General features: G+C 35.5%; 1 protein-coding gene across 1 annotated transcript in view; it reads right to left on the bottom strand.

The window, feature by feature from the left end:
- Positions 1 to 8,856, bottom strand: part of sptb (spectrin, beta, erythrocytic) — a 180,141-nt gene extending 171,285 nt beyond the window's left edge. The window contains 1 exon segment of the mRNA XM_061896277.1: positions 8,712 to 8,856. The gene's annotated coding sequence lies outside the window, so the exon portion shown is untranslated.
- Between the last annotated feature and the right edge of the window lie 3,190 nt (positions 8,857 to 12,046).

The raw sequence follows: 12,046 nt of genomic DNA, 5'->3' as shown, positions 1-12,046 counted from the left end.
ATAAATGTGTGATATAAATACATGTCCATCCATCCATCCATCATCTTCCGCTTATCCGAGGTCGGGTCGCGGGGGCAGCAGCCTAAGCAGGGAAGCCCAGACTTCCCTCTCCCCAGCCACTTCGTCTAGCTCTTCCCGGGGGATCCCGAGGCGTTCCCAGGCCAGCCGGGAGACATAGTCTTTCCAACGTGTCCTGGGTCTTCCCCGTGGCCTCCTACCAGCTGGACGTGCCCTAAACACATCCCTAGGGAGGCGTTCGGGTGGCATCCTGACCAGATGCCCGAACCACCTCATCTGGCTCCTCTCCATGTGGAGGAGCAGCGGCTTTACGTTGAGTTCCTCCCGGATGGCAGAGCTTCTCACCCTATCTCTAAGGGAGAGACCCGCCACCCGGCGGAGGAAACTTATTTCGGCCGCTTGTACACGTGATCTTATCCTTTCGGTCATGACCCATCACACATTTATATCATAAATACATGTATGTGATATTAATATATGTGTGATATTAATATATGTGTGATATTAATATATGTGCTATTAATACATGTGTGATATAAATATGTGTGTGATGTATATGTGTGATATAAATAAATGCGTGATATTAATATATAAACTATAAATACAAGTGTGATACAAATAGATGTGTGATATAAATATGTGTGTGATGTATATGTGTGATATAAATAGATTTGTGATGTTAATATATGTGCTATAAATACAAGTGTGATACAAATAGATGTGTGATATAAATGTGTGTGTGATGTATGTGTGTGGTGTAAATATATGTGTGATTCTAAATTAATGTCTGATATGAACACACGTGTGATATAAATACGTGTGTGACATAAATATATAAAAAATATATGTGTGATTAAAATATATAAGTGATAAAAAGTCTTTGATATAAATGTGTGAGATACAAATATATGTGTGATATAAATAAATGTGTGATATGACTCTGTGTGTGATACAATTAAATTGGACATAAATATGTGATATTGATGTATGATAAAAATATATGTGTGATTGAAATATGTATGTGATAAAAATGTGTGATATAAATGTGTGTGTGTGTGTGTGTGTGTGTGTGTGATATAAATGTGTGACATAAATATATGTCTGGTAAGTGATATAAATATGTGATATAAATGTGATTTAAATACGGTTGTGATACAAAAATGTGTGATACAAATGTGTGTGTGTGTGATATAAATGTGTGACATAAATATATGTGTGATATGACTGCATGTGATACAATTAAATTGGACATAAATATGGGATATAAATGTATGATAAAAAATATGTGTGATTAAAATATGTAAGTGATAAAAAATGTTTAATACAAATGTGTGTGTGATATAAATGTGTGACAAATATATGTTTGGTATAAATGTGTGCGATATAAATATATGTGTGATATGACTCTGTGTGATACAATTAAATTGGACATAAATATGTGATATCAATGTATGATCAAAAATATGTGTGAGATTAAAATATGTGATAAAAATGTGTGATATAAATGTGATGTAAATACAGTTGTGATACAAAAATGTGTGATACAAATGTGTGTGTGTGTGATATAAATGTGTGACATAAATATATGTCTGGTAAGTGATATAAATGTGTGATATAAATGTGATTTAAATACATTGGTGATACAAAAATGTGTGATACAAATGTGGGTGTGTGTGTGATATAAATGTGTGACATAAATATATGTTTGATATAAATATATGTGTGATATGACTCTGTGTGTGATACAATTAAATTGGACATAAATATGTGATATTAATGTATGATCAAAAATACATGTGTGATTAAAATATATAAGTGATAAAAAATGTGTGGTACAATTGTGTGTGTGATATAAATATATGTGTGATATGACTCTGTGTGTGATACAATTAAATTGGACATAAATATGGGATATTAATGTATGATAAAAAATATGTGTGATTAAAATATGTATGTGATAAAAATATGTGATAAAAATGTGTGATATAAATACATTTGTGATACAAAAATGTGTGTGTGTGTGTGATATAAACGTGTGACATAAATATATGTGTGACATAAATATATGTGTGATATGACTTTGCGTGAGATACAATTAAATTGGACATAAATATGGGATATAAATGTATGATAAAAAATATGTGTGATTAAAATATATAAGTGATAAAAAATGTGTGATACAAATGTGTGTGTGATATAAATGTGTGACAAATATATGTTTGGTATAAATGTGTGTGATATAAATATGTGTGTGATATGACTCTGCGTGTGATACAATTAAATTGGACATAAATATGTGATATAAATGTATGATAAAAAATATGTGTGATTAAAATATATAAGTGATAAAAAATGTGTGATACAAATGTGTGTGTGATATAAATGTGTGACAAATATGTTTGGTATAAATGTGTGTGATATAAATATATGTGTGATATGACTGCGTGTGATACAATTAAATTGGACATAAATATGTGATATCAATGTATGATCAAAAATATATGTGTGATTGAAATATGTATGTGATAAAAATGTGTGAAATGAATGTGATGTAAATACAGTTGTGATACAAAAATGTGTGATACAAATGTGTGTGTGTAATATAAATGTGTGACATAAATATATGTTTTGGTATAAATATATGTGTGATACAATTAAATTGGACATAAATATGGGATATAAATGTATGATCAAAAAATATGTGTGATTAAAATATATAAGTGATAAAAAAGGTGTGATACAAATGTGTGTGAGTGTGTGTGTGATATAAATGTGTGACAAATATGTTTGGTATAAATATATGTGTGATATGACTCTGCGTGTGATACAATTAAATTGGACATAAATATGGGATATAAATGTATGATAAAAATGTGTGATATAAATGTGATCTAAATACAGTTGTGATACAAATGTGTATGTGTGTATCTGTGTGTGTGTGTGTGATATAGATGTGTGACATAAATATATGTCTGGTAAGTGATAAAAATGTGTGATATAAATGTGTGACATAAATATATGTTTGGTATAAATATGTGTGTGATATGACTCTGCGTGTGATACAATTAAATTGGACATAAATATGTGATATAAATGTATGATAAAAAATATATGTGTGATTAAAATATATAAGTGATAAAAATATGTGTGTGGGAAATAAATGTGACGTATATATATGAATACACAAGTGATATAAATATATGTATAATATAAATATATGTGTGATGTAAATACATGTGATTTAAATAAGGGTGTTATAAATATACATGTGATACAAATATATGTGTAATATACATAAGTGTGATATTAATATATGTGTGATATAAATATGTGTGATATCAATATATGCTTTTTCATATTAATTAGAGCTGGAAGAGAAGAGTGAAGAGGCCCTTAATGGTGCAGAGTGACGCCTCCTCCTGCTCGCTATCACGGGGCCACACAGGCATCTTATCAGCTACTGGGGGGTCCATGGAAGCCCCACCCACCAGGGGGATGTCCTTATCACACACACACACACACACACACACACACACACACACACACACGCACACACACACACCTAACTGCTCAATGTGTAACTGTCAAAAAAAAAAAAAGCACCATAACCTTGAGTTGTCAAACGTCCATATTCCATCAAAAATGATCATCAGAGGTGACCTGCTGTCCAGCACAGAGTGAGACCTCAGCCAAGGCCCAGCAATCCTAAAACTGCAAAGGCATGAATGAAAACCGACAGAAGAAAAGATCCTCTCTAACATTTCTGTACACACGGTCAAAGATCATCTACGTGACAGGAACACTGCTGTTGTAGGGACAAACTGCAAAAAACACTAAAGATGGTCTACAGGAAAGGGACGCTACTATTTTTAAAGATTTACTGTAAAAACAGTCAAAGGTCATCTATATAACAGGAGCACTCTCCTGTTGAATATCTACTTGATACAACACTCTGCTGTAAAAAAAACTATCAAAGATCCTATAAATAACAAGAGTTATCTGCTGTTTTAAAGACTAAATACAAAGAAAATGGATGGATGGATGGATACAAAAACACCAGTCAACGGTCGTCTATGTGATGGGAATCAAAGATCATCTATATAATTTGGAGCAGTCTACTAATTAAGGACCAACTGCAAAAACAATAAAAGATCCTCTATATAACAGGAGTTATCTGCTGTTTTAAGGACTAAACACAAAAACACCAGTCAAAGATCATCTATGTCAAGGAGAATCAAAGATCATCTATATAAATTGGAGCAGTCTACTAATTAAGGACCAAGTGCAAAACAATCAAAGATCCACTATATTTAACAGGAGTTATCTGCTGTTTTAAGGACTAAATACAGAAACACCAATCAAAGATCATATATGTGATGGGAATCAAAGATCATCTATATGAATGAGGCAGTCTGCTCATTTAGGACCAAATGCAAACACAATCAAAGATCCTCTCTATATAACAGGAGTCATCTGCTGTTTTAACAACTAAATAAAGAATCACCAGTCAAAGATGTGATGGGAATCAAAGATCATCTAAATAATAGGAGCAGTCTGCTCATTAAAGACCAACTGCAAGAACAATAAAAGATCATCTATGTAACAGGAGTTATCTGCTGTTTTAAGGACTAAATACAGAAACACCAGTCAAAGATCATCTATAAAATGGGAGCAGTCTGCTCATTAAGGATCAAATGCAAACACAATCAAAGATCCTCTCTATGAAACAGGAGTTATCTGCTGTTTTAAGGACTAAATACAGAAACAACAGTCAAAGATCATCTATGTGATGGGAATCAAAGATCCTCTTTATAAAACAGGAGTTATCTGCTGTTTTAAGTACTGAATACAGATACACCAGTCAAAGATCATCTATGTGAGGAGAATCAAAGATCACCTAAATGAATGAGGCAGTCTGCTCATTAAGGACCAAGTGCAAACACAATCAAAGATCCACTATATTTAACAGGAGTTATCTGCTGTTTTAAGGACTTAATACAGAAACACCAATCAAAGATCATCTATATGAATGAGGCAGTCTGCTCATTAAGGACCAAGTGCAAAAACAATCAAAGATCCCCTCTATATAACAGGAGTCATCTGCTGTTTTAAGGACTTAATACAGAAACACCAATCAAAGATCATCTATATGAATGAGGCAGTCTGCTCATTAAGGACCAAGTGCAAAAACAATCAAAGATCCCCTCTATATAACAGGAGTCATCTGCTGTTTTAAGGAATAAACAGAAACACCAGTCAAAGATGTGATGGGAATCAAAGATCATCTAAATAATAGGAGCAGTCTGCTCTTTAAGGACCAACTGCAAGAACAATAAAATATCATATCTGCTGTTTTAAGTACTAAACACAAAAACACCAGTCAAAGATCATCTATGTGATGGGAATCAAAGATCCTCTATATAACAGGAGTTATCTGCTGTTTTATGTACTAAATACAATAACACCAGTCAAAGATCATCTATGTGAGGAGAATCAAAGATCATCTATATGATTGGAGCAGTCTGCTCATTAAGGACTAAGTGCAAAACAATCAAAGATCCACTATATTTATCAGGAGTAATCTGCTGTTTTAAGGACTAAATACAGAAACACCAGTCAAATATCATCCGTGTGATGGGAATCAAAGATCATCTATAAAAATGAGGCAGTCTGCTCATTAAAGACCAAATGCAAAAACAATCAAAGATCCTCTCTATATAACAGGAGTCATCTGCTGTTTTAACAACTAAATACAGAAACACCAGTCAAAGATCATCTATGTGATGGGAATCAAAGATCCTCTTTATAAAACAGGAGTTATTTGCTGTTTTAAGTACTGTGAATACAGAAACACCAGTCAAAGATCATCTATATACCAAGAGTCCTGCGAGACTTTTAGAAATCTACAGCGATTGTGAAGAAGATAAAGACTAAAAGTACGTCGACTTAAGCGGCACTTTACTCTCAGAATAGTAAGCAGGTAGTCAACATAAGCGGGTGCAAACAAACAAAGACGGTGATGAGTGGGAGTGAGAGTAGGAAGTGACCTGCTCTCTCCACACCTGAAGCAAGTGTGGCATGATGAGAGTAGATATAAGCAACACCAGACGACATCACACTCTTTCAAATATATCAAAACCTGCCCAACAAGACACACTTTCTTTTTTTCCTTTTGCTGAGTCTGCAAAAGAGGCTTGAAGACTGCTTGAACTATTCTTCAGTAATGATAGCACTTTTATTTTGTTGTTGTTTTTATTGTACATGACTGTAATGCTACTACTTTTATTTTGTTGTTGTTTTTACTGTACATGACTGTAATGCTACCCACTTTGATTTTGTTGTTGTTTTTGCTGTACATGACTGTAATGCTACTACTTTGATTTTGTTGTTGTTTTTACTGTACATGACTGTAATGCTACTCACTTTTATTTTGTTGTTGTTTTATTGTACATGACTGTAATGCTACCAGTTTTATTTTGTTGTTGTTTTTACTGTACATGACTGTAATGCTACCCACTTTTATTTTGTCGTTTTTACAGCACACTCCTGTAATGCCATACCACTATTATTTTGTTGTTGTTTTACTGTACATGACTTTAATGCTACCCACTTTTATTTTGTTGACTGTAATGCTACTACTTTTATTTTGTTGTTGTTTTTACTGTACATGGCTGTAATGCTACCCACTTTTATTTTGTTGTTTTTATTGTACATGACTGTAATGCTACTCACTTTTATTTTGTTGTTTTTATTGTACATGACTGTAATGCTACCACTTTTATTTTGTTGTTGTTTTTACTGTACATGACTGTAATGCTACCCACTTTTATTTTGTCGTTTTTACAGCACACTCCTGTAATGCCATACCACTATTATTTTGTTGTTGTTTTACTGTACATGACTTTAATGCTACCCACTTTTATTTTGTTGACTGTAATGCTACTACTTTTATTTTGTTGTTGTTTTTACTGTACATGGCTGTAATGCTACCCACTTTTATTTTGTTGTTTTTATTGTACATGACTGTAATGCTACTCACTTTTATTTTGTTGTTTTTATTGTACATGACTGTAATGCTACCACTTTTATTTTGTTGTTGTTTTTACTGTACATGACTGTAATGCTACCCACTTTTATTTTGTCGTTTTTACAGCACACTACTGTAATGCCATACCACTATTATTTTGTTGTTGTTTTACTGTACATGACTTTAATGCTACCCACTTTTATTTTGTTGACTGTAATGCTACTACTTTTATTTTGTTGTTGTTTTTACTGTACATGGCTGTAATGCTACCCACTTTTATTTTGTTGTTTTTATTGTACATGACTGTAATGCTACTCACTTTTATTTTGTTGTTGTTTTTATTGTACATGACTGTAATGCTACCACTTTTATTTTGTTGTTGTTTTTACTGTACATGACTGTAATGCTACCCACTTTTATTTTGTTGTTTTTATAGAACATTACTGTAATGCCATACCACTATTATTTTGTTGTTGTTTTACTGTACATTACTGTAATGCTACCACTTTTATTTTGTTGTTTTTACAGTATATTACTGTAATTTTACCACTTGTTTCATTGTTTTACGGTACATTATTATAATGCTACCACTTTTATTTTGTTGTATTTACTGTGCATCCCTGTAACGCCACACCACTATTAATTTTTCGTAGTTTTTACTGTAATGCTACCACATTTATTATGTTGTTGTTTTTCTGTACATTAATGTACTGCTACCTACTTTTATTTTGTTGTTTTATGGTAAATGTCTGTAATGCTACCACTTTTATTTTGTTATTTTTTCTGTACATTACTGTACTGCTACCCACTTTTATTTTGTTGTATTTACAGTAAATGACTGTAATTTTGTAGTTTTTACACATTACTCTAATTCTACCACTTTGTTTTTTGGTGATTGACTGTAATGCTACCACTTTTATTTTGTTTTTTTTTACAGTACATTACTGTAATGCCACACCACTATTATTATTTCAGTTATTTTACTGTAATGCTAACACTTTTATTTTCTTGGATTTACATTACTGTAATTGTACCATTTTTTCATTGTTTTTTCTGTACATTACTGTAATGTTAGCACTTTTATTTTGTTGTTTTTTCTGTACATCACTGTACTGCTACCCACTCTTATTTTGTTGTATTTACAGTAAATGACTGTAATTTTGTAGTTTTTACACAACATTACTGTAATTCTACCACTTTGTTTTTTGGTAATTGGCTGTAATGCTACCACTTCTATTTTGTTTTTACAGTACATTACTGTAATGCCACACCACTATTATTATTTCAGTGTTTTTACTGTAATTCTAACACTTTTATTTTCTTGTATCTACAATAAATTACTGTTATTCTACCCTTTTTTTCATTGTTTTTCTGCACATTACTGTAATGCTACCACTTTTATGTTGTTTTTAGAGTAGTTTACTGTAATATTCTACCACGTTCTCAATGTTTTACTCCACTTTAGCCATTTTGCCAACATTTATTTTCAAAATAAAATGACAAATAAGCTTCTTTAACATAATATTTCGGGTCTTTGTTGTTACAGTAACAATCAGGTCCCACTTTCACAGAGCAGGATATTTCCGGCCCACGCAGATCAGTAAAGAGTGAGACCTGCTCGGCCTGTCAAAGATCGTCTATTGCGGTAAAACGCGCATGTACTCACATTCGCTGCTCTTTGCGTGGATTTTAAACAGCTTCTGACTCTTTAAGCCTGTTTCACATCAGCAGCGGCGGCCCGCGCGTCTAAAGAGGATTTCCTTCTGTGACGTTTCCACGCGCGTGCGTGGAAACGTCACGGCGCGTAAAAAGTCGTTGGCGCGCAAAGAGTTCAAAGTCACTTCAAAGGTGAAAGGAAATTAAAAAACTCACGTTCTCCACATCCAATGTTGTTTCTCTTCGGGTCGTGCGTGTTGTTTTCACGCCAAGAAGTGGGTGGACTCACTTTGGAGACAGCGGGAGTTGTGGTGGCGGCCTGCGGGCTTTCAGGCTCCCGTGGAGGCGGCGAGGTCCCGCACGCAGGGATGGAGGTGCTGGGGGGGCAGGGGTCTCATTCCGATGAGCAGCCGGCCCACTGACCCACCCTGTGCGTGGGTTAAAAATAAAAAAGCGGCACGTGGAGTGTCTGCGAGGGGGAGGACATTCCTGCACTAAAATGTCACATCAAGTGTTGGATGTGTGGATTTTACCTTGACTGCTGGGTGTCACCTTCACACTGGAACATGTCCTTAGTGGATCTAACATGATAGTCAGAGTCCAGTCCATAGTGGATCTAACATGATAGTGAGAGTCCAGTCCATAGTGGATCTAACATAATAGTGAGAGTCCAGTCCATAGTGGATCTAACATTATAGTGAGAGTCCAGTCCACAGTGGATCTAACATAATAGTGAGAGTCCAGTCCATAGTGGATCTAACATAATAGTGACAGTCCAGTCCATAGTGGATCTAACATAATAGTGAGAGTCCAGTCCATAGTGGATCTAACATAATAGTGAGAGTCCAGTCCATAGTGGATCTAACATAATAGTGAGAGTCCAGTCCATAGTGGATCTAACATAATAGTGAGAGTCCAGTCCATAGTGGATCTAACATGATATTGGGAGAGTCCAGTCCATAGTGGATCTAACATGATAGTCAGAGTCCAGTCCATAGTGGATCTAACATAATAGTGAGAGTCCAGTCCATAGTGGATCTAACATAATAGTGAGAGTCCAGTCCATAGTGGATCTAACATAATAGTGAGAGTCCAGTCCATAGTGGATCTAACATAATAGTGAGAGTCCAGTCCATAGTGGATCTAACATAATAGTGAGAGTCCAGTCCATAGTGGATCTAACATAATAGTGAGAGTCCAGTCCATAGTGGATCTAACATGATATTGGGAGAGTCCAGTCCATAGTGGATCTAACATGATAGTCAGAGTCCAGTCCATAGTGGATCTAACATAATAGTGAGAGTCCAGTCCATAGTGGATCCAACATAATAGTGAGAGTCCAGTCCATAGTGGATCTAACATAATAGTGTGAGTCCAGTCCATAGTGGATCTAACATGATAGTCAGAGTCCAGTCCATAGTGGATCTAACATAATAGTGACAGTCCAGTCCATAGTGGATCTAACATAATAGTGAGAGTCCAGTCCATAGTGGATCTAACATAATAGTGAGAGTCCAGTCCATAGTGGATCTAACATAATAGTGAGAGTCCAGTCCATAGTGGATCTAACATAATAGTGAGAGTCCAGTCCATAGTGGATCTAACATGATATTGGGAGAGTCCAGTCCATAGTGGATCTAACATGATAGTCAGAGTCCAGTCCTTAGTGGATCTAACATAATAGTCAGAGTCCAGTCCATAGTGGATCTAACATAATAGTGAGAGTCCAGTCCATAGTGGATCTACAAGCCCCGTTTCCATATGAGTTGGGAAATTGTGTTAGATGTAAATATAAACAGAATACAATGATTTGCAAATCCTTTTCAACCCATATTCAGTTGAATATGCTACAAAGACAACATATTTGATGTTCAAACTCAAACTTTATTTTTTTCTGCAAATAATAATTAACTTAGAATTTCACGGCTGCAACACGTGCCAAAGTAGTTGGGAAAGGGCATGTTCACCACTGTGTTACATCACCTTTTCTTTTAACAACACTCAATAAACGTTTGGGAACTGAGGAAACTAATTGTTGAAGCTTTGAAAGTGGAATTCTTTCCCATTCTTGTTTTATGTAGAGCTTCAGTCCTTCAACAGTCCGGGGTCTCCGCTGTCCTATTTTACGCTTCATAATGCGCCACACATTTTCCATGGGAGACAGGTCTGGACTGCAGGCGGGCCAGGAAAGTACCCGCACTCTTTTTTTTACGAAGCCACGCTGTTATAACACGAGCTGAAAGTGACTTGGCATTGTCTTGCTGAAATAAGCAGGGGCGTCCATGAAAAAGACGGCGCTTAGATGGCAGCATATGTTGTTCCAAAAGCTGTATGTACCTTTCAGCATTAATGGTGCCTTCACAGATGTGTAAGTTACCCATGCCTTGGGCACTAATGCACCCCCATACCATCACACATGCTGGCTTTTACACTTTGTGTCGCTAACAATCTGGATGGCTCGCTTCCTCTTTGGTCCGGATGACACAATGTCGAATATTTCCAAAAACAATTTGAAATGTGGACTTGTCACTTTTCCACTTTGCATCAATCCATCGTAGAATTCGGGCCCAGAGAAGCCGGCGGCGTTTCTGGATGTTGTTGATAAATGGCTTTTGCTTTGCATAGTAGAGCTTTAACTTGCACTTACAGATGAAGCGACCAACTGTATTTAGTGACAGTGGTTTTCTGAAGTGTTCCTGACCCCATGTGGTGATATCCTTTACACACTGATGTCTGTTTTTGATACAGTGCCGTCTGAGGGATGGAAGGTCACGGTCATTCAATGTTGGTTTCCGGCCATGCCGCTTACGTGGAGTGATTTCTCCAGATTCTCTGAACCTTTTGATGATATTATGGAGCGTAGATGTTGAAATCCCTAAATTTCTTGCAATTGCACTTTGAGAAAGGTTGTTCTTAAACTGTTTGACTATTTGCTCACGCAGTTGTGGACAAAGGGGTGTACCTCGCCCCATCCTTTCTTGTGAAAGACTGAGCATTTTTTTGGGAAGCTGTTTTTATATCCAATCATGGCACCCACCTGTTCCCAATTAGCCTGCACACCTGTGGGATGTTGCAAATAAGCGTTTGATGAGCATTCCTCAACTTTATCTGTATTTATTGCCACCTTTCCCAACTTCTTTGTCACGTGTTGCTGGCGTCAAATTTTTTGTAGCATATTCAACTGAATATGGCTTGAAAAGGATTTGCAAATCATTGTATTCTGTTTATATTTACATCAAACACAATTTCCCAACTCGTATGGAAACGGGGTTTGTAAGATAATAGTGAGAGTCCAGTCCATATCAAAGTCCACAACCGATGCACAGGCGAGTGGTCCAACCCCGG

Source organism: Nerophis ophidion, linkage group LG03 (assembly GCF_033978795.1).
Source record: "Nerophis ophidion isolate RoL-2023_Sa linkage group LG03, RoL_Noph_v1.0, whole genome shotgun sequence".
NCBI classification, from domain to species: Eukaryota; Metazoa; Chordata; class Actinopteri; order Syngnathiformes; family Syngnathidae; genus Nerophis; species Nerophis ophidion.
Note: the sequence above shows the minus strand (reverse complement) of the source record. Positions and strands in the feature narration are given on the sequence as shown.